This window comes from Salmo salar, chromosome ssa02, assembly GCF_905237065.1.
Source record: "Salmo salar chromosome ssa02, Ssal_v3.1, whole genome shotgun sequence".
Taxonomy (NCBI): domain Eukaryota; kingdom Metazoa; phylum Chordata; class Actinopteri; order Salmoniformes; family Salmonidae; genus Salmo; species Salmo salar.
This window is the reverse complement of record NC_059443.1, coordinates 20,858,436-20,881,046: the sequence shown is the minus strand read 5'-3', so window position 1 is coordinate 20,881,046 and position 22,611 is coordinate 20,858,436.

Below are 22,611 nucleotides of genomic sequence, written 5' to 3'. Positions count from 1 at the left end.
TTAGAACCAAGAGGTTCTGAGAAGGATGAGGTCATCAGGGTAAGAGTAAAGGAAGATGGAATGATGAAAATATCATTTTTTCCTTTGTTTGTTGGTGTTTTATCCCCCTTTCAATCTGGGTTACAAACTTTACAACTGGTTCAAATACTGAGCAAATCTTTCCACAAGACTGATAAATGACAGTGAATATTCCCGCTGGCCCCTGGTTCTAGCTTCACTGAATCTGAATATGGGGTTGATCACAAAGATTGCTGCCACTCAGTCCAGTGCATTTCCATTGTCAAGCCACGAGGCATGGCGCCAGTAGTGAGGGGTTAGTGAAAGTGGCCACAGATCCTGGCCCTGGGAGTGTGTCTGAGCTGGAGCAATGACACAGTGGAGGGTGACACACGGCACGGGCTGCAGACACAGGGTAACATCGCTTTTAGAAATGCCTCCATTTCCTCTTTTTAATAACCACTTATGCTGTCATTTCCTGCCCCATCCATCATCATGAGGGACCACACCACACTGCTGCAAAATGCTGCACGCACAAAACATGCAGTCATGTGCAGCCATGCTTGAGGCCAACTCTCAACACCAAAACACACCTGCTGGGTCTGTGTGTGTGTGTGTGTGTGTGTGTGTGTGTGTGTGTGTGTGTGTGTGTGTGTGTGTGTGTGTGTGTGTGTGTGTGTGTGTGTGTGTGTGTGTGTGTGTGTGTGTGTGTGTGTGTGTGTGTGTGTGTGTCTATGTACTCTGTTTAGCCTTGTGCAGCTGTGTGCTCTGTCTACACATCTGTCTGTCTGTATTGTGTTTGTGGTGTCCATCCATCCTGGTTCCTTGTTTGTCCTTGCACGTATCTGTCAGTGTGTATGAACCGTGCAGCCAGCCCAGCCATGTACTACAGTACAGTACAATACAGTAGAGTACAGTATAGCCTCTCCCTGTGTGCTATCCCTGGCCCAGACCTACCACTGTGGGCTAATGTCAATTAGCATGCTGTTTATCAATAGCGGCCAAGCCAATCCACAAGAGAGCATGGGGAGAGGGGAGTACTGCAATCGCTCCAAAACACCAGTCTCTGATCTCATTAAAGACTAATTGATGTTCTATGTTAACGAGCTTTACCTTAATTAATGGTATTAAAAAGAACAGGGAGTGAAATGTTGGGTGGTGTGGGTGGGTGGGATTTGGGTTAGTCTCTTTAATATTGTATAAAAGGGATGGATGAAAGGAAAGGAGAAAGAGGGGAAGGTGTGATGTGGGATTAGAGGAGAGAGACAGGTTGCTGGGGTGAGGAAGAAGAAATGGAAGGGATTGGAGGGAGAAAAGAGAGACGCAAAGGGAAGGATAGAGAAGAGCTTTAAGGTGTTCTGTGAAGAAGTAGGAGAATCAATGAGGTGAAATTGATGAAGAGCGGAGAGGGAGAAAAAAGTAGACAAACGTTGACTCGATTCCTCTCATCTCTCCTCTCGCCCCCTCCAACTATGTCCCCTCTAGGATATTCAATTCCAGCTGACCCCTCCCCCTCTGACTCTCGTCCTCTACCTTCCCTTCCCCTCTCCCTCTGACTCTCCTCCTCTACCTTCTCTACCTTCTCTTCCCCTCTCCCTCTGACTCGCCTCCTCTACCTTCCCTTCCCCTCTCCCTCTGACTCTCCTCCTCTACCTTCTCTTCCCCTCTCCCTCTGACTCTCCTCCTCTACCTTCTCTTCCCCTCTCCCTCTGACTCTCCTCCTCTACCTTCTCTTCCCCTCTCCCTCTCACTCTCGTCCTCTACCTTCTCTTCCCCTCTCCCTCTGACTCTCCTCCTCTACCTTCTCTTCCCCTCTCCCTCTGACTCTCCTCCTCTACCTTCTCTTCCCCTCTCCCTCTCACTCTCGTCCTCTACCTTCTCTTCCCCTCTCCCTCTGACTCTCCTCCTCTACCTTCTCTTCTCTTCCCCTCTCCCTCTCCTCCTCTACCTTCTCTTCCCCTCTCCCTCTGACTCTCCTCCTCTACCTTCTCTTCCCCTCTCCCTCTGAATCGCCTCCTCTACCTTCTCTTCCCCTCTCCCTCTGACTCTCCTCCTCTACCTTCCCCTCTCCCTCTGACTCTCCTCCTCTACCTTCTCTTCCCCTCTCCCTCTGAATCGCCTCCTCTACCTTCTTGTCCCCTCTCCCTCTGACTCTCCTCCTCTACCTTCCCCTCTCCCTCTGACTCTCCTCCTCTACCTTCTCTTCCCCTCTCCCTCTGACTCTCCTCCTCTACCTTCTCTTCCCCTCTCCCTCTGAATCGCCTCCTCTACCTTCTTGTCCCCTCTCCCTCTGACTCTCCTCCTCTACCTTCCCCTCTCCCTCTGACTCTCCTCCTCTACCTTCTCTTCCACTCTCCCTCTCTCTGCTCTCTTTTCCCATATTCACCTCCACCTTTATTTACACCTTCTGTCTCTCGCTCTCCTCACTTCACCTCTCTTCCCCAATCCTCTCTCCCTCTCTCCTCCTCCCCCTGTTGCCATGTTCACAGCTGATACAGTAGAGCTCTCTGTGGGCGACAATATGACTGAACGGTAGAGAGGGAGATGTATTGACACTGAAGGCAACGCATTACCACAACACATGCATTCCTCTGCTGCTGCAGTGTGTCTGTGCATGGTTGTGTGTGTGGAGGGGGGGATTGGGCTCTTTCCTCTGTGTGTGTGTGTGTGTGTGTGTGTGTGTGTGTGTGTGTGTGTGTGTGTGTGTGTGTGTGTGTGTGTGTGTGTGTGTGTGTGTGTGTGTGTGTGTGTGTGTGTTATGCAGATGAGCATGTACACCAAGTTTAAGTTCCACAAACATAACATAAAGGAATAATGATAACATAGTCCATAGGAATGGATACCAGCTTAACAATCTAAACAAGTGGAAACTGCTCTTATCAGAACCAACATCTAGACTACTACAAATACACACATGTGAATGTAGGCCTATAGTGAAAACGCTGTTTTCCATCAACATAATGCAACACTTGAACAGCGCATCCCAATGAGTTTGAGTTTGATATGGCAAGCAGAAACACTGCAGCACATCTGTGATATGCAACACCATCTCTCATACAGGTCAGATACTCTCTCTCCACTCTGGCTACAGAGCTCAGGCTCTAGTTTCCAGTTCTGGCCTTACATTTGGGCCTTCATTTCTGTTTACCTTAGCTATAGTCTACTAATAAAGTCATGCTAGGAACAAAAGTTATTTATTTATCCTCGAAACACGAGGATGTAAATTTAGAAATCTACCAAGACAACAACTGAGCTCGCACTCTCAGCTAAAATAAATAATATTTCCACTGCCGTTGGTAATTTAGTCAAGTAACAGTGTTTGAGTACAAATACATTGGTGAAAATAAGGAGAATGACAGTAGTTGTCCCACTACTGTACCTCGGCATGCAGTGGTCTTAACGAATTCCCCATCCTAGCGTGCAGTGCGGAGATATAAATAGATCGAGTGAAGATTGATCTACAATCTTACTGAAAGCTGTAGCTAAGATCAAGACGGTGGGTACACACACACACACACACACACACACACACACACACACACACACAGAGAGAGAGAGAGAGATGCAAACACACACACATACAAACACAGCAAACACAAACAGTAGCATAAGCATACCTTGCAAAATGAACATCAATAGATATTACCACTTCAATTGATAAATCCGCAGGCATTCATGCAAGTACCAGAAAACTGCTGAACAAGTGTGTGTGTGTGCGTGTGTCCGAATGTGGAGGTTTTTCATATGGTATCTATATAACCTACGAATATGCAAGATGGTCTATGCGTTGAGAGGTATAAGAGCTCGTGAGTGTTCACGCGCAGCAATGACAGAGGGGTCAAAGCTCCGTGCGCCGGCCGTTTCCACCTCTCCATCCATCTTTCCATCATGAGCGGCTCTACAGATGCCGACACCCGCACCCCCTATCCCCGTCTCAATGACGCGTAGCAGGCTTTCGCTCCCCTAACCACAATTAATCTAACTAGAAGCCAGAAAAAAAACGAGCGAAATACCTCCGCACCTCGAATTCATAAAAATAAATGTACTTACTGTTTTTCATGAGCCTTTCCCCCCTCGCTCCCTTCGTCCCTCCATCCTTTTCACATCCTTCCCTTTTGAGGTATCCGTTTGAGTGTTTTCCCCTCTGAAAATATATATCTAAATATATATTCTACATGTATTCAATTTTTCGATCTCTCTCTACCTCTCTCTCTCCCTCCCTCTCTCCTCTCTCTCTCCCCCTTTCCCTGTTCTTTTGTTAAAATTCAGTATATGCGCCCGGTCACCTAGCAACCATCAACCTCTCTCTCTATCCCTCCCTCACCCTCTCTCTCCATCACTGGCGACACGTGTTGAATGCTAAACTTAGCGGTGTGGAATAATATGAATAAAGGGGTGGTCGCTCTATAACTCTCCCTCTCTCTGCCTCTCTCTCTCTTTCACTCACACTTTGGCTATCATAATGCAATATAAATATTTACTAGAACCACTCAACCCTCTTATTGCACCCCCTCCACCTCCCTCCATCCGCATTTCTCCCCTTCCTCCCTCCCCCTTCCTCCCTCCCTCCCTCTCTCCTCCCCTCCAGTCCTGCCATTCTCCTGGCTCCTATCGCTTTCTGCTTCTCCAAGCAAAACGGAGGCGCACCTCGCCACTGTCTGCGGAGCACATGTGAGTGTCACTGTTCCGTGGCTGGAAAGACCTGACATGAATGTGTGTGTGTGTGTGTGTGTGTGTGTGAGTGAGTGAGAGAGAGGGGGGCACGTGTGCTTGCTGTGTATGGTCGTATGCAATCTTGCCTTGTAATTTGGACGAATGTGCTGCGTTAGTGCATAGTCTACGTGTGAAATGATAGCGTAGCATAGTGAATCAGTTTGCACCCTGGACTAGGGGGTAGATGGAAACAGTGGAGGCTGCTGAGGCTAGTAATAATGGCTGGAATGGAATAAATGGAATGGCATCAAACACATGGTAACCTTTTGTTTAATGTTGTTAATACCTTTCCACCTATTCAGCTCCAGCCATTTCCACAAGCCCGTCCTCCCCAATTAAGGTTCCGCCAACCTCCTGTGGATGAAAGAGGTCAACAAAAATCACTCAAATTAGTATGACATGTTTTATTTGGTATGTCCATCAACCATAATGAATGATATGTTATGAATTACAATTCACAGGATATGTTAGCTACGTAGGTGGCTAACGCTAATGTTAACGTTAGCTAGGTGGCTAAAATTAGCTTGGCTAGGGATTAGGGGTTAGGACTTTAGGTTAGGGGAAGGGTTAGCAAACATGCTAAGTAGCTAAAAAGTAGTAATTAGTTGCAAAGTTGTTAATTAGCTAAAATGCTAAAGTTGTCTGTGGTGAGAGTAAAACACACAACATTTGGCTTGCTAGACCCATCCACCCTGACCAACCACCCTCCTTTTGTTTTTGCATTTAGTAACCTTCCATCTTATGTACTGTAACCATGCCAAACGAAACATATGCTGTACTAATTTGAGTGTCCCGTATTTTCGTCCACTATGTTACTTCTAGTCTAGTCTAAAATCACATTTTATTGGTCACATACTCATGGAAAGCAGATGTTATTGTGAGTGTAGTGAAACGCTTTTGCTTCTAGTTCCGACAGTGCAGCAATATTAACAAGTAATCGAACAATTCCACAACAACTACCTAATACACACAAATCTAGGTAAAGGAATGGAATAAGAATATGTACATATAAATATATGGATGAGCAATGACCAAGCAGCATAGGCAAGATGCAATAGATATTATAAATACAGGAGATACACATGGGATGAGTAATGCAAGACATGTAAACATCATTATTAAAGTGGCATTAATAAAGTGACTAGTGATCCATTTGTTAGAGTAGCCAATGATTTGAAGTCTGTATGTAGACAGCAGCCTCTCTGTGTTAGTGTTGGCTGTTTAACAGTCTGATGGCCTTGAGATAGAAGCTGTTTTTCAGTCTCTCGGTCCCAGCGTTGATGCACCTATACTGACCTCACCTTCCTCACCTGGATGGGAGCAGGGTGAACAGGCAGTGGCTCGGGTGGTTGTTGTCCTTGATGATCTTTTTTGCCATCCTGTGACATCGGGTGCTGTAGGTGTCCTGGAGGGCAGGTAGTTTGCCCCCAATGATGCGTTGTGCAGACAGCAACACCATCTGGTAAGCCCTGTGGTTGTGGGCGGTGCAGTTGCTGTACCAGGCGGTGATACAGTTCGACAGGATGCTCTCGATTGTGCATCTGTAAATGTTTGTGAGGGTTTTAGATGATAAGCCAAATTTCTTCAGCCTCCTGAGGTTGAAGAGGCACTGTTGCGCCTTCTTCACCACACTGTCTATGTGGATGGAGCATTTCAGTTTGTCGGTGATGTGTACGCTGAGGAACTTCAAACTTTCCACCTTCTCCACTGCTGTCCCGTCGATGTGGATAGGGGGGTGCTCCCTCTGCTGTTTCCTGAAGTCCACGATCATCTCCTTTGTTTTGTTGACGTTGAGTGAGAGGTTGTTATCCTGACACCACACTCTGAGTGCCCTCACCTCCTCCCTACAGGCTGTCTCGTTGTTGGTGATCAAGCCTACTACTGTTGTGTCGTCTGCAAACTTGATGATCGAGTTGGAGGCGTGCATGGCCACGCAGTCATGGGTGAACAGGGAGTACAGGAGGGGGCTGAGCACGCACCCTTGTGGGGCCCCAGTGTTGAGGATCAGAAAAGTTGTTTCCTACCTTCACCACCTGGGGGCGGCCCGTCAGGAAGTCCAGGACCCAATGGCACAGGGCGGGGTTGAGACTCAGGGCCTCAAGTTTAATGGTGAGCTTGGAGGGTACTATGGTGTTGAATGCTGAGCTGTAGTCAATGAACAGCATTCTTACATAGGTATTCCTCTTGTCCAGATGGGATAGAGCAGAGTGCAGTGTGATGGCGATTGGATCGTCTGTAGACCTATTGGGGCGGTATGCAAATTGCAGTGGGTCTAGAGTGACAGGTAAGGTGGAGGTGATATGATCCGTGACTAGTCACTCAAAGCACTTCATGATGACAGAAGTGAGTGCTACAGGGCGATAGTCATTCAGTTCAGTTACCTTAGCTTTCTTGGGTACAGGAATAATGGTGGCCATATTGAAGCAGGTGGGGACAGCAGACTGGGATAGGGAGAGATTGAATATGTCCGTAAACACACCAGCCAGCTGGTCTGCGCATGCTCTGAGGATGCGGTTAGGGATGCCATCTGGGTGGGCAGCATTGCGAGGGTTAACACGTTTAAATGTCTTACGTCGGCCACGGAGAAGGAGAGCCCACAGTCCTTGGTAGCGGGCCCTGTCGGTGGCACTGTGTTATCTTCAAAGCAGGCAAAGAAGGTGTTTAGTTTCGAAAGCAAGATGTCGGTGTCCGGGCTGGGGTATCCAGTTGAAAGACCAGTCTGGTTGGTGTCCGGGCTGGGGTATCCAGTAGAAAGACCAGTCTGGTTGGTGTCCGGGCTGGGGTATCCAGTAGAAAGACCAGTCTGGTCGGTGTCCGGGCTGGGGTATCCAGTAGAAAGACCAGTCTGGTCGTTGTCCCGGCTGGGGTATCCAGTAGAAAGACCAGTCTGGTCGTTGTCCGGGCTGGGGTATCCAGTAGAAAGACCAGTCTGGTCGTTGTCCGGGCTGGGGTATCCAGTAGAAAGACCAGTCTGGTCGGTGTCCGGCCTGGGGTATCCAGTAGAAAGACCAGTCTGGTCGTTGTCCGGGCTGGGGTATCCAGTAGAAAGACCAGTCTGGTCGGTGTCCGGCCTGGGGTATCCAGTAGAAAGACCAGTCTGGTCGGTGTCCGGCCTGGGGTATCCAGTAGAAAGACCAGTCTGGTCGGTGTCCGGCCTGGGGTATCCAGTAGAAAGACCAGTCTGGTCGGTGTCCGGGCTGGGGTATCCAGTAGAAAGACCAGTCTGGTCGTTGTCCGGGCTGGGGTATCCAGTAGAAAGACCAGTCTGGTCGTTGTCCGGGCTGGGGTATCCAGTAGAAAGACCAGTCTGGTCGTTGTCCGGGCTGGGGTATCCAGTAGAAAGACCAGTCTGGTCGTTGTCCAGGCTGGGGTATCCAGTAGAAAGACCAGTCTGGTTGGTGTCCGGCCTGGGGTATCCAGTAGAAAGACCAGTCTGGTCGTTGTCCGGGCTGGGGTATCCAGTAGAAAGACCAGTCTGGTCGGTGTCCGGCCTGGGGTATCCAGTAGAAAGACCAGTCTGGTCGTTGTCCGGGCTGGGGTATCCAGTAGAAAGACCAGTCTGGTCGGTGTCCGGCCTGGGGTATCCAGTAGAAAGACCAGTCTGGTCGTTGCATCTTTTATCAATTATTCAGGAAAGTATCTGGATTGTTTAGAAAAAACCTTCATAAAAAAATATTCATTAATTCTTCAGATCAATTAACAATAATATTTTCTACATTCGTTTTCTTTCTCACACACAGACATGTGTGCGCTCACACACACACACACACTCACACACACATTGCATTTTTTTTAAATCAATTATTCTGGAAATTATCTGGATCGTTTAGAAATACCATTCATACATTTTTTTAAATACATTTTTCAGATTAAATAACAAAAATATTTTCTACATTAGTTCTCTCTCACACACACGCACACCCACACAAACAAGAAACACACACACACAGCAAAGTGTTAGCTAATGTTTTATTTGACTGAGATAGAGGAAGTGGAGTTTGAGATTGGGAGTGTTCCCCTTCTTCTCTTTCACTATCCCTCTCTCTTCCTCCTTTCCTCTATGCTTGTCTTTGTTGGTGTGTAAACTCTGCTTGGCTCTTCTTGAACTGCACTTATTGTTAAGGGCTTGTAAGTAAGCATTTCACGGTAAAGTCTACCCTTGTTCTATTAGGCGCATGTGACAAATAAAGTTTGATTTGATCAATAGATCCATACATGACCATGGATCATTAGTGAGGCCTGCACCACGCTACTGTGTAAATTATCATGGATCATTAGTGAGGCCTGCACCACACTACTGTGTAAATTATCATGGATCATTAGTGAGGGCTGCACCACGCTACTGTGTAAATTATCATGGATCATTAGTGAGGCCTGCACCACACTACTGTGTAAATTATCATGGATCATTAGTGAGGGCTGCACCACGCTACTGTGTAAATTACCATGGATCATTAGTGAGGCCTGCACCACGCTACTGTGTAAATTATCATGGATCATTAGTGAGGCCTGCACCACGCTACTGTGTAAATTATCATGGATCATTAGTGAGGCCTGCACCACACTACTGTGTAAATTATCATGGATCATTAGTGAGGGCTGCACCACGCTACTGTGTAAATTATCATGGATCATTAGTGAGGCCTGCACCACACTACTGTGTAAATTATCATGGATCATTAGTGAGGGCTGCACCACGCTACTGTGTAAATGATCATGGATCATTAGTGAGGCCTGCACCACGCTACTGTGTAAATTACCATGGATCATTAGTGAGGCCTGCACCACGCTACTGTGTAAATTATCATGGATCATTAGTGAGGCCTGCACCACGCTACTGTGTAAATTATCATGGATCATTAGTGAGGCCTGCACCACACTACTGTGTAAATGATCATGGATCATTAGTGAGGCCTGCACCACGCTACTGTGTAAATGATCATGGATCATTAGTGAGGCCTGCACCACGCTACTGTGTAAATGATCATGGATCATTAGTGAGGCCTGCACCACGCTACTGTGTAAATGATCATGGATCATTAGTGAGGCCTGCACCACGCTACTGTGTAAATTATCATGGATCATTAGTGAGGCCTGCACCACGCTACTGTGTAAATGACCATGGATCATTAGTGAGGCCTGCACCACGCTACTGTGTAAATTATCATATGATTGGAGTTAACATATTGAGGAGCGCTCCAGATTGATTTACATAAAACACACACATACACACCAGCCAGGTCACAACAGATCGACTTCAATATTCAACGTTGTCCAGGTCCCCAGGACATTGGGAGATGCCTTCAACACCGTCCGCTAGGAGCAACGAGAGCGCCTATTAGCATCCAGCTAGCAACTTGCTAGGGTCTTGTGGATGGGGATAGAGGATGGGCTTAAACTGTATGCTCTGGCTTCGAGGATTGCGGGTTTAATCCCAGTTCTAAGCACTTGTTTTTATTTTTTCTGTTTTAACCCTATCACCAATGTTAACCCTTACCTTAACACTGGAACAGCTGGCCCTCGAGGGACCCCCCTTTGAGCTGATAAGCAGTCATTCTGGTTGCAACAACAGTGTAATTAATACCTTTCATATATGCTATCGCAAAAATAATCATTTGGTTGTGTTTATGAAGGTTACATTCGAATACGAAAAAATATATATTTTTTGATGGACATGTAGGTGTCTCTGTTCTATCTCATTTAACATTCATCAATATCTGTGTGTGTGTGTGTGTGTGTAACCATTAGCGGTGGACACACAGCAGACCTTAGGGCAAATAGTGGAAGTTATTTTTCTCTCCTGTACCAATCCCAGCCATTAGGACTGTAGGAGAAAGTCTCCCCTAGACACTGATCTAAGCTCAGTTGCATTTACCCTCCCTAGTGCCGTCACGGCTGTTTAAAAGGATCGGACCAAGGCGCAGCCTGTTTGTAGTTCCACATCTTTATTAAACCGTGAAACTGAATGCAGTACACCAAATACTTCAAATAACAAAAACAACAAACCGTGACGCAGAGAGAAAACACACTATTCAAAATTAACAACCCATAAAACCAAATGGCAAAACCCCCTACATAAATATGATCTCCAATTAGAGACAACGAGAACCGGCTGCCTCTAGTTGGAGATCATCCCAACAACCCCAACATAGAAATAGAAACCTAGAAAAACAACCTAGAAACAGAAAACACAAAAACCACCCAAAAACACCCCCTGTCACGCCCTGACCACTCTACTATAGAAAATGACATCTTACAAGGGTCAGGACGTGACAAGTGCCATATGGTTAGGATGTGGAACGGTAAACTGATCCTAGATCTGTGCCTACAGGCAGCTCACATCCCAGTCATTAGGAGGATGATAAAGTCACCCCTATACACTGGTATATGGTCTGTCGTACATTTCCTTCCCTAATGGTTAAAGGTTACGATAAGGTTATGGCAAGCTGATCCTAGATCTGTGAAGTCATTATTCCCCAGATGGCAGAGACGGATAGACAGCGAGGACCCATTGTTTCTGAGGTATATGATGTGGGATAAGGATCCATATCAGGCTCAGTGGTGTGTTGCGAGACAGTGCTACTATAGTGGTATTAATAATAGGCCAGATACATATCAGCCCCTGGTTTCTCTCATACAGTACAGGTGAACCTCCTCAACCAGAGAACTTGTCACATTCCTTCTGTTATCTTATGAACCTCCTCAACCAGAGAACTTGTCACATTCCTCCTGTTATCTTATGAACCTCCTCAACCAGAGAACTTGTCACATTCCTCCTGCTATCTTATGAACCTCCTCAACCAGAGAACTTGTCACATTCCTCCTGTTATCTTATGAACCTCCTCAACCAGAGAACTTGTCACATTCCTCCTGCTATCTTATGAACCTCCTCAACCAGAGAACTTGTCACATTCCTCCTGCTATCTTATGAACCTCTCTCTCTCTCTCTCTCTCTCTCTCTCATGCCCTCTGAGATGTTTATATTGTAATATAGGGTTTATTAGGCATGTGATGGTATGCATTCTAGCATTTATTATTTGTGGCAGCATGTGTAGTATTGCCTTTTGTGTATTGTACAGTATAGGCTATAAGTACAGTATGCATGTGAATCTGGAGCAGTACTATAGATGTGTTCCTATGCAGGGTTGTGTGGGTGTGTATTTGTGACAGGATTATGTTTGCATGTGCACATTACACATACTGTACATTATTTTGCCTTGCAAAAATGAGTGTGTGTGTGTGTGTGTGTGTGTGTGTGTGTGTGTGTGTGTGTGTGTAGGGTAGATCTTTGGTGTCTGTCCTAATCTGATGTGACTGGGTTCCCCCCTATCTCTGTTTACGCATCTGTTTAGCTCTGAGCTAATAATCAAACACCAGGCTACACACACACACACACACACCAACCAGATTTGATTAGATTTTGATATAACCCAGGTTTTTTTTATTCGGAAAACAATCATTTAAAAGTCTGTTAATTACATAGCTGTAGTGAGAGAGAGATGGTTCATCATTTCAGATTTGTCTGCTTGACTGGGTCCTTGCAATGTCAGGAGGGTCTTCCGGAATAGGTTTCATTACAGTGTGAGAGAAAGACAGACAGACAGAGAGAGACAGAGATGTTGGAGAGAGGGAAATGGATAGTTGGTCCTCAGTGGAGTGGTGTTAAAGACACAAGCCCTCCGGATGATTCTCTGAGCCTGACTAGCCTGTCTGGCATTAACTGAAGGCATGGGGCCCTGGCACAGAGAGAGAGAGAGAGAAAGAGCGAAAAAGGAGTGAGTGATCTAGAGAGGACCATGGGGATTGGCATGGAGGGGGAGAGAGAAAGAGATAGTGAGAGAGGGTGGGTGGGTGGGTGGGAGGGAGGATAGAGGAGGCAGGAAGTGATTGAGAGAGGGAGAGAAGAGGAAGGTACAGAGGAAGGGAGAAAAGAAGGGCTGTGAGTGGGTGATCTAGAGAGTACCATGGGGTCATGGCATGAGGAATATGAATGTGAGCAAGGGAGGAAGAGAGAGAGAGAGAAGAAAGAGAGAGGATGATAGGGCCATGGGGTCTTGGCATAGTTAGACAGAGGGCTAAGGAGAACGTGTGGGAAGCGTATTCAAACCTATCTCCAACCGACGCTGACTTCACACACACACATACACGGCAGAGAGAAGAGGCAATTTAATTTCCCTCTATGGAATGTGAAAGAGGAAATATCCTGCTCCTCTGTGCTATAGTGCCGTAGCTCCCAATGACCTGCTGTGCTGAAAGGAACTCTAATCCATTTCAGTGGCCCTCCAGTCCTCATGCTACTGTGTGCAAATCCCCTCCATTGCTCTTCTTGAATACATTTTTTTTTTTTTTCTTCTGGCCATTGTGAGGCTCAACTTTTATCCCCCCGGAGAACCCTGATGAATGTGTAGAACTCACACCCTCGGGAACATCACACACACACACACACACACACACACACACACACACACACACACACACACACACACACACACACACACACACACACACACACACACACACACTCACTGGCTCAAGTAGACATTGGCTCAAACAGGAATACAGTAGCCTACAGTCTAGATGTTGATCTCTTTCTCTATAAAACACACACTACTTTGTGGATGAAAGCCTGAAACATGTTCAGATTAATAATGACATTAAAGAACATTGAACAATTTAAAAGCCCATGTATTATTTATCTGGGAACAGAAGAACAACAATGTAATAAATACACTTTATATCATCTTAGCTCATGAATATGTAAAACCGGCAAATGAATAATTCTTTATTATGTGGAAACAAGAGAATCTCAGGACTTGATAACGAGAGAGAGAGAGAGAGAGAGGGAGTGGGTGTGTGTGTGTACGCGCATGTGTGTGTAGCGTGTGAAGTGCCTATGTAGCATCTGCGCACGTTTGAGTGCATGCCTGCATACTTGTGTGCATGTGTGTGTTTAAGATTCCGTTATCCCTGCCTGTGTCCTGGGAACCAATCAAAACTGTTCTGTCTCTGCTTGAACCAATCAACACTGTTCTGTCTCTGCTTAGACCAATTAAGACTGTTCTGTCTCTGCTTGGACCAATCAAGACTGTTCTGTCTCTGCTTGGACCAATCAAGACTGTTCTGTCTCTGCTTGGACCAATCAAGACTGTTCTGTCTCTGCTTGGACCAATCAAGACTGTTCTGTCTCTGCTTGGACCAATCAAGACTGTTCTGTCTCTGCTTGAACCAATCAAGACTGTTCTGTCTCTGCTTGGACCAATCAAGACTGTTCTGTCTCTGCTTGGACCAATCAAGACTGTTCTGTCTCTGCTTGGACCAATCAAGACTGTTCTGTCTCTGCTTGGACCAATCAAGACTGTTCTGTCTCTGCTTGGACCAATCAAGACTGTTCTGTCTCTGCTTGAACCAATCAAGACTGTTCTGTCTCTGCTTGAACCAATCAAGACTGTTCTGTCTCTGCTTGGACCAATCAAGACTGTTCTGTCTCTGCTTGGACCAATCAAGACTGTTCTGTCTCTGCTTGGACCAATCAAGACTGTTCTGTCTCTGCTTGGACCAAATCACAGCCCTCATGTTGAGTTTGAGTCTAATAGTCTTGTTCCTTCTGCAGTGGCTGGCGCGGTCTGCAACGCCATCCAGAGCGCCTAACGATGTCTCGCTGGAGAATGTGTCTCCTGAGGGAATACTGCCTGACAACGGGGGATCAGGATTCCATAAGGAGAAGTGAGCGCTCTGTTTCATCCAGCTCACTGGGGAATTCACATCCCCCTACTCACACAAACACACACACACACACACACACATATATATATATATATATATATATATGTGTATGCATGCGTGTTTGTATATGGATATATATATTTACCCAAAAATATATGGGGGATTGGAAATGAGGCAGACAATTACATTGATGGAAGCAACATTCTTTCCGCAATATATATATAGATTTTTTTAAACACACACACACACACACATACAACCACACACATACACTCCCTCTCTCCCTCCCTGTCTCCCTCCATCCTGCCACTACACCCCTGACAGCAGTCCTCTGGTGATATCAATAAGAAAGCAGGTCTAATCAATGACTCAGTGTCTCACCATCCCATCAGTCTGTGATCCTCCCCTACACCAGATTACCCAGCCTAAACCTCCCTCCCATCACAACCCACAGGAGCCTCTCTCCCCGCTTTATTCATAGACAGACACACAGAGACATACATACACCTTGTTGCAGGCTAAATAACCATGTAGCTCTTTATGTATTGCAATGACTTCTGACAGCTGTTGTACTGCTGTGAGACTGTGTGAGAAAAATAAATCCTTGATGGAGGAGAAAGTTTAAGTCTAAAATCCCTGACTATTACTTTCTGTGTTTTCTCCGAGCTAGGTGGAGGTGTGACCCAAATCCTTCAGGTTTTCTGATGATTGGACTGAACGTTAGATCAGAGGAGTCCAGTGGGGTGGTGGGGGGAGATGGGGAAGGGAAGAGGAGGAGGAGGGTCAACACTATCTATCTGGCCATGGTAGAGAGGACGAAGGGGGTGCTGTGCTTTCAAAACACAAATGCACTTTTCAAACGCGAATCATGATCTTACTGTAACTTTCACCCTTAACTTAACCTGTTAACACAAATGCAAACCCAAGCCAAACCTTAAAGGAAAAATGTACAATTGCTATATCCGTTTGGGACTTGTAAATTAATGATATAAAGCTATAGATTTTTTAAAGAATATTACTTGGAAATGCCTCATGAGCTTAGTTTAACTGTAACCACATCAGGACCCAAAATATAAGCTTGTTTTACTCCACTGTTTGTGAACAATGTAATTGTAAACAAACACGGTATAGCTTCAAAACATGGTAAAAACTAGAGTGGGCTAGGACGGGTCCATCATTTACCTCCTCTGAGTGGACACTTTCCTGACCTGTGACCCCGGCACATGACATTTAAGAGGTGGTATGATGCTGCTGGCATCCTGCCCACTGTTTAATTATCTAAAACTGCCTTCTCATTTGAATATGGATCCTATTCGGCTCACTCCTCTCAACACCTCTTCCACTTGTTTTGGCTCTGTATGCCGTCAATTTGGATTTGAAATGAAACAAAGACTATGAGGCTAAAGTGCAGACTGTCAGATTTAATTAGAGGGTATTTTCATCCATATCGGGTGAACCGTTTTGTACATAGTCCTCCCATTTTAGGGGACCAAAAGTCTTGGGACAAATTAATTTATGTGTATTAAAGTAGTCAAACGTTTAGTATTTGGTCCCATATTCCTGGCACGCAATGATTACATCAGGCTTGTAACTGTACAAACTTGTTGGATGCATTTGCTGTTTGTTTTGGTTGTGTTTCAGATGATTTTGTGCCCAATAGAAATGAATGGTAAATAATGTATTGTGTCAATTTTGGAGTCACTTTTATTGTAAATAAGAATAGAATATGTTACTAAACACTTCTACATTACTGTGGATGCTACCATGATTATGGATAGTTCTGAATTAGTCTTGAATAATGAGGGAGAAAGTTACAGAGGCATAAACATCATAACCCCCCCCCCCAAAAAAAATGCTAACCTCCCCTGTAATTGTAATGGTGAGAGGTTAGCATGTCTTGGGGGAATGATATTTGTGCATCTGTAACTTTCTCACTCATCATTATTCACGATTCATTCAGGACAATCCGTAATCATGGTAGCAAGTTGACGTATGTTGACAATGTTGACAATGCAAACAGTAGTAGTGGGTCATTTTCCTAAACAACCAGGTGCGTTAAAGGGCAAGGCTAAACTTCTCCGCTGTTTTGGTCCTGTAGCTACAAAGATGTAGCAGCAGGAAGCCAACCTGTGCACATGCGCAGACACTCTGTGTGACTGTGTGAGAGCAGTCTTGCATCACGCTCATCTCATTGGGTGTGTTCGAATAGTAAGGCTAACGAAGCCGACTGTAAACAAAAGTCAACGAGTGAAGTCGGAGAAGTGCAGCGGCGACAGCCAAAAGTCGGACACTGTAGTGGTTTTTCAACAGCAAGGCTCAGATCAACATGGCAGTGTCAACATACAGTGCCTTCGGAAAGTATTCAGACCCCTAGACTTTTTCTACATTTTGTTACATTACATCCTTATTCTAAAATGGATTAAATAAAACAAATCCTCAGCAATCTACACACAAAACCCCATAATGACAAAGCAAAAACAAGTAAAACATTTTTTCAAATGTATTAAAAATAAAAAACCTTATTTACATACGTTTTCAGACCCTTTGCTATGAGACTCGAAATTGAGCTCAGGTGCATCCTGTTCCCATTGATCATCCTTGAGATGTTTCTATACCTTGATTGGAGTCCATCTGTGGTAAATTCAATTGATTGGACATGATTTGGAAAGGCACACACCTGTCTATATAAGGTCCCACAGTTGACAGTGCAAAAAGCAAGCCATGAGGTCAAAGGAATTGTCCGTAGAGCTCCGAGACAGGAGTGTGTCGAGGCACAGATCTGGGAAAGGGAACCAAAACATTTCTCCAGCATTGAAGGTCCCCAAGAACACTGTGGCCTCAATCATATTTAAATGGAAGAAGTTTGGAGCCACCAAGAACCTTCCTAGAGCTGGCCGCCCAGCCAAACTGAGCAATCGGGGTAGAAGGGCCTTGGTCAGGGAGAGGGACTGGGAGACTAGTCAGAATCGAGGCAAAGATGAACGGAGCAAAGTACAGAGAGATCCTTGATCAAAACCTGCTCCAGAGTGCTCAGGACCTCAGACTGGGGGCGAAGGTTCACCTTCCAACAGGACAACGACCCTAAGCACACAGCCAAGACAACGCAGGAGTGACAAGTCTCTGAATGTTCTTGAGTGGCCCAGCCAGAGCCCGGACTTGAACCCGATTGAACATCTCTTGAGAGACCTGAAAATCGCTGTGCAGCAACGATCCCCATCCAACCTGACAGAGCTTGAGAGGATCTGCAGAAAATAATTTAAGAAACTCCCCAAATACAGGTGTGCCAAGCTTGTAGCATCATACCCAAGAAAACTCGATGCTGTCATCGCTGCCAAAGTTGCTTCAACAAAGTACTGATTAAAGGGTCTGAATACTTATGTAAATGTGACATTTCAGTTTTTTAACAGCAAAAATGTCCAAAAAACGTTTTGCTTTGTAATTATGGGGATTGTTTGAACATTGATGAGGAAAAAAAACAATTTAATCAATTTTAGAATAAGGCTGTAACGTAACAAATGTGTAAAAAGTCAAGGGTCTGAATACTTTCCGAAGGCACTGTAGCTGCTATTGTTTATCAAAGTTTTTCTTTATAAATGTAAAAATAAACTTTTCTAAATCCCATATCAAACACAAACTGAAAACACAATGTTTGTACAATGAATTGGTGAGAGAGAAAGGTCTCATATCACTTTCATTCGGTTCTGCCTGTAGCTTTAGAATCGCTGCAAAGTTGGTTCTGGTTTCACTCATGTCTTTGGTCACGTTCACGTGGGTCAACCAAAAACACCCTAGTGACTGGTTGACAAATAGTGTCTCCCACTAGCCAGGAGTTGGCTGCGTGGTGCAGTTGGTGAGAAACAACTGTAGCGACTTGAAGATGACTTCATAAAATCTCCATGACATTTGATCACATGGTTTTGTAAAGTTCATTCAGTCATCATGTAGGCGCAAGTTGGACATTTTTTTGCCCAATAATGCAACACTCTTTGAAAGGCGGTGACCATCGTTGATCTTGACTAGACAGAATGTATCCGCTTGAACGCGCCCAATATTTGCTGTGCTGCTGTTGGCAATGTCATCTTGCTTGCATTGTTGTTCACCTTTAAAAGTGTGTTGAATTATGAGCATAAACATTTTCCTACTTGCACCTACATGTTGACTGCATGAACTTCATAAAAATCATGTGATCAAAGGTTGTGAAGTTTTTACTGCAGTTAATGGAACGTTTCTGCAGTTGCTCTTCACCAACTTCCTCCAGCAACCATGGCCTGCATTGTGGGAGCCTCTATTGTCAACCAATCATTATTCTTGACATGACTGAAACAGGAACTAACTTTGCTGTGATTCTCCCAACACCCTGTGCACTAGTAGAGATCGGAGAGGATTTGACAGGTGTAAGCAATATGGTAATAGATTCACCTTGCCCTCTGATAGGCTGTGTGGAAGTTTCACCATGTTGCTTATACCTCTCAGATCTCCACTAGAGGTTGACATGGGAACAGGACTCCCGGGGGTCTTGCAGAAATCTAGCATGAATGGGAGTCAACTGTGTAGGCCTAATATACTTTACTTAATAATATATATATATATATATATATATATATATATATATACTGCTCAAAAAAATAAAGGGAACACTTAAACAACACAATGTAACTCCAAGTCAATCATACTTCTGTGAAATCAAACTGTCCACTTAGGAAGCAACACTGATTGACAATACATTTCACATGCTGTTGTGCAAATGGAATAGACAACAGGTGGAAATTATAGCCAATTAGCAAGACACACCCAATAAAGGAGTGGTTCTGCAGGTGGTAACCACAGACCACTTCTCAGTTCCTATGCTTCCTGGCTGATGTTTTGGTCACTTTTGAATGCTGGCGGTGCTTTCACTCTAGTGGTAGCATGAGACGGAGTCTACAACCCACACAAGTGGCTCAGGTAGTGCAGCTCATCCAGGATGGCACATCAATGCGAGCTGTGGCAAGAAGGTTTGCTGTGTCTGTCAGCGTAGTGTCCAGAGCATGGAGGCGCTACCAGGAGACAGGCCAGTACATCAGGAGACGTGGAGGAGGCCGTAGGAGGGCAACAACCCAGCAGTAGGACCACTACCTCCGCCTTTGTGCAAGGAGGAGCAGGAGGAGCACTGCCAGAGCCCTGCAAAATGACCTCCAGCAGGCCACAAATGTGCATGTGTCTGCTCAAACGGTCAGAAACAGACTCCATGAGGGTGGTATGAGGGCCCGACGTCCACAGGTGGGGGTTGTGCTTACAGCCCAACACCGTGCAGGACGTTTGGCATTTGCCAGAGAACACCAAGATTGGCAAATTCGCCACTGGCGCCCTGTGCTCTTCACAGATGAAAGCAGGTTCACACTGAGCACGTGACAGACGTGACAGAGTCTGCCTGCAACATCCTCCAGCATGACCGGTTTGGCGGTGGGTCAGTCATGGTGTGGGGTGGCATTTCTTTGGGGGGCCGCACAGCCCTCCATGTGCTCGCCAGAGGTAGCCTGACTGCCATTAGGTACCGAGATGAGATCCTCAGACCCCTTGTGAGACCATATGCTGGTGCGGTTGGCCCTGGGTTCCTCCTAATGCAAGACAATGCTAGACCTCATGTGGCTGGAGTGTGTCAGCAGTTCCTGCAAGAGGAAGGCATTGATGCTATGGACTGGCCCGCCCGTTCCCCAGACCTGAATCCAATTGAGCACATCTGGGACATCATGTCTCGCTCCATCCACCAACGCCACTTTGCACCACAGACTGTCCAGGAGTTGGCGGATGCTTTAATCCAGGTCTGGGAGGAGATCCCTCAGGAGACCATCCGCCAACTCATCAGGAGCATGTCCAGGCGTTGTAGGGAGGTCATACAGGCACGTGGAGGCCACACACACTACTGAGCCTCATTTTGACTTGTTTTAAGGACATTACATCAAAGTTGGATCAGCCTGTAGTGTGGTTTTCCACTTTAATTTTGAGTGTGACTCCAAATCCAGACCTCCATGGGTTGATAAATTGGATTTCCATTGATTATTTGTGTGTGATTTTGTTGTCAGCACATTCAACTATGTAAAGAAAAAAGTATTTAATAAGATTATTTCTTTCATTCAGATCTAGAATGTGTTGTTTAAGTGTTCCCTTTATTTTTTTGAGCAGTATATATATATATGTGTGTGTGTGTGTGTGTGTGTGTGTGTGTGTGTGTGTGTGTGTGTGTGTGTGTTAATTTCCCCTTCCCCCTGCTGTTGGCTCACTCTCGCGCCTCGTTCCCAACTTTACCTCAGATGCGCTCGGAGACGTACACTGTTACACATGTCTATATCCATGAGTTCATCCAAGTCTGGGTAAGTAAGTGCAAGGGCTGCCTTCATTGCCACATCTCGTAATGTGGTTGTTATCAGCTGTGTACAGGCAACTGTCTCGTGAGCTCTGAGCAGCAGCCAAACAGAGCAGTTGCTATGGCTACTCACACGCAGAGCGGGGACAGACAGACGAGCATCTAAACGTTTGACAGGACAAGATGGGACACTCCCATGTCAACCTGCATAAAGAGTAAGGCATAGGGGTCCATTTTGGGATTGGACCTGGATTGTATGATGTGTGAACATGATACATGTTGAGTGTGTGATATGGGGGTTAGAGACAGAGAGAATGGAAAACCATGTTGATCTGAGCCTTGCTGTTGAAAAACCACATTAGTGTTCAACTTATGACTAGCACAGTTGCATCTTGCCCAACTTCCCTCGTTGACTTTGAGCCTACACGCCCAACTTCCCTCGTTGACTTTGAGCCTACACGCCCAACTTCCCTCGTTGACTTTGAGCCTACACGCCCAACTTCCCTCGTTGACTTTGAGCCTACACGCCCAACTTCCCTCGTTGACTTTGAGCCTACACGCCCAACTTCCCTCGTTGACTTTGAGCCTACACGCCCAACTTCCCTCGTTGACTTTGAGCCTACACGCCCAACTTCCCTCGTTGACTTTGAGCCTACACGCCCAATCTCAATGTGACCCACCAGATTCAGAAACTTGAAAACCCCACTAGGAGAAAAAGCTTGAGAACCCCTTTAGATTTTTGCCAAACATTTTGAGAAAAAAAACTGAGAATAACTGTTTTTATTTAGTTTTGGAGAAAGTTAATGGTTTCATTATACTTTGACATTTTTAAACAGGTTTGTTAATTATTTTATTTCCGTTTACCAATTGTTTTTTCATGATTAGTTTATTTTAGTTTCAGTTTACTATAATAACCTTACAACACAAACACACAATAAGATACACACACAGGACAGGAAAAGTAATGATTAAATGCTATGCCAAAACAGTCATAAAGAGCATTTGTTTTTCATTTAACTTCACTGATCTGAGAGGGTTTGAGAGAGGGATTCACCAGATGGCTGACACCTGTCTTTTCACCTATCAGTGAAAGATGAGGGAAAGGAAATGAGATGAAGGTTTGGAGAGAACTGGGATGCAGAAACAGTAATTGTGACATTGGCTGAATAAATCAATAATTGAATTAACTCGCGAGTCATCCAACAGTCTCAAATCATTGGAACACAAAGTTTGGAGACAAAAATCCCTACTGACCAATTAATAATGAAATCAGTAACTGAATCAATCAACCGGTAAACCTTTCCTTCAGTCAGTCATCGATCATTTTCTAAACAATCTCTATTTTAAGTTGCCACTGCTCTGGCCTTATCTGGAGGAGCTCATATGTATAGATCTGTAAGGAAGGGATAGATGAATGAACTTTGATCTGGTATAAGCAAGATGGAGAAAACCCAATCCAGTGAGAGGACATGGTGAAGCTATTACCATACTGCGTATCCAATCATTTCAGATCTATAGAGTACTCATGGATAAGGGTTAGGGGTCAATGTGGGACTTGGATAAAACTATTCAAACAGGATCAAAAACCCCACGACCCTGTTCCTGGAGAGCTACCCTCTTGTAGGTTTTTGATTCAACCCCAGTTGTAACTAACCTGATTCAGCTTAACCAGCTAATTATTAGAATCAGGTGCGCTATATTAGGGTTGGTGTGAATATCTACAGGACGGTAGCTGTCCAGGAACAGGGCTGGAGAGCCTTGCTCTACAGAGAGCTTAGGGAAGGGATATTCAACTCTTACCCAACGAAGTCCGGAGCCTGCTGGTTTCTACCTGA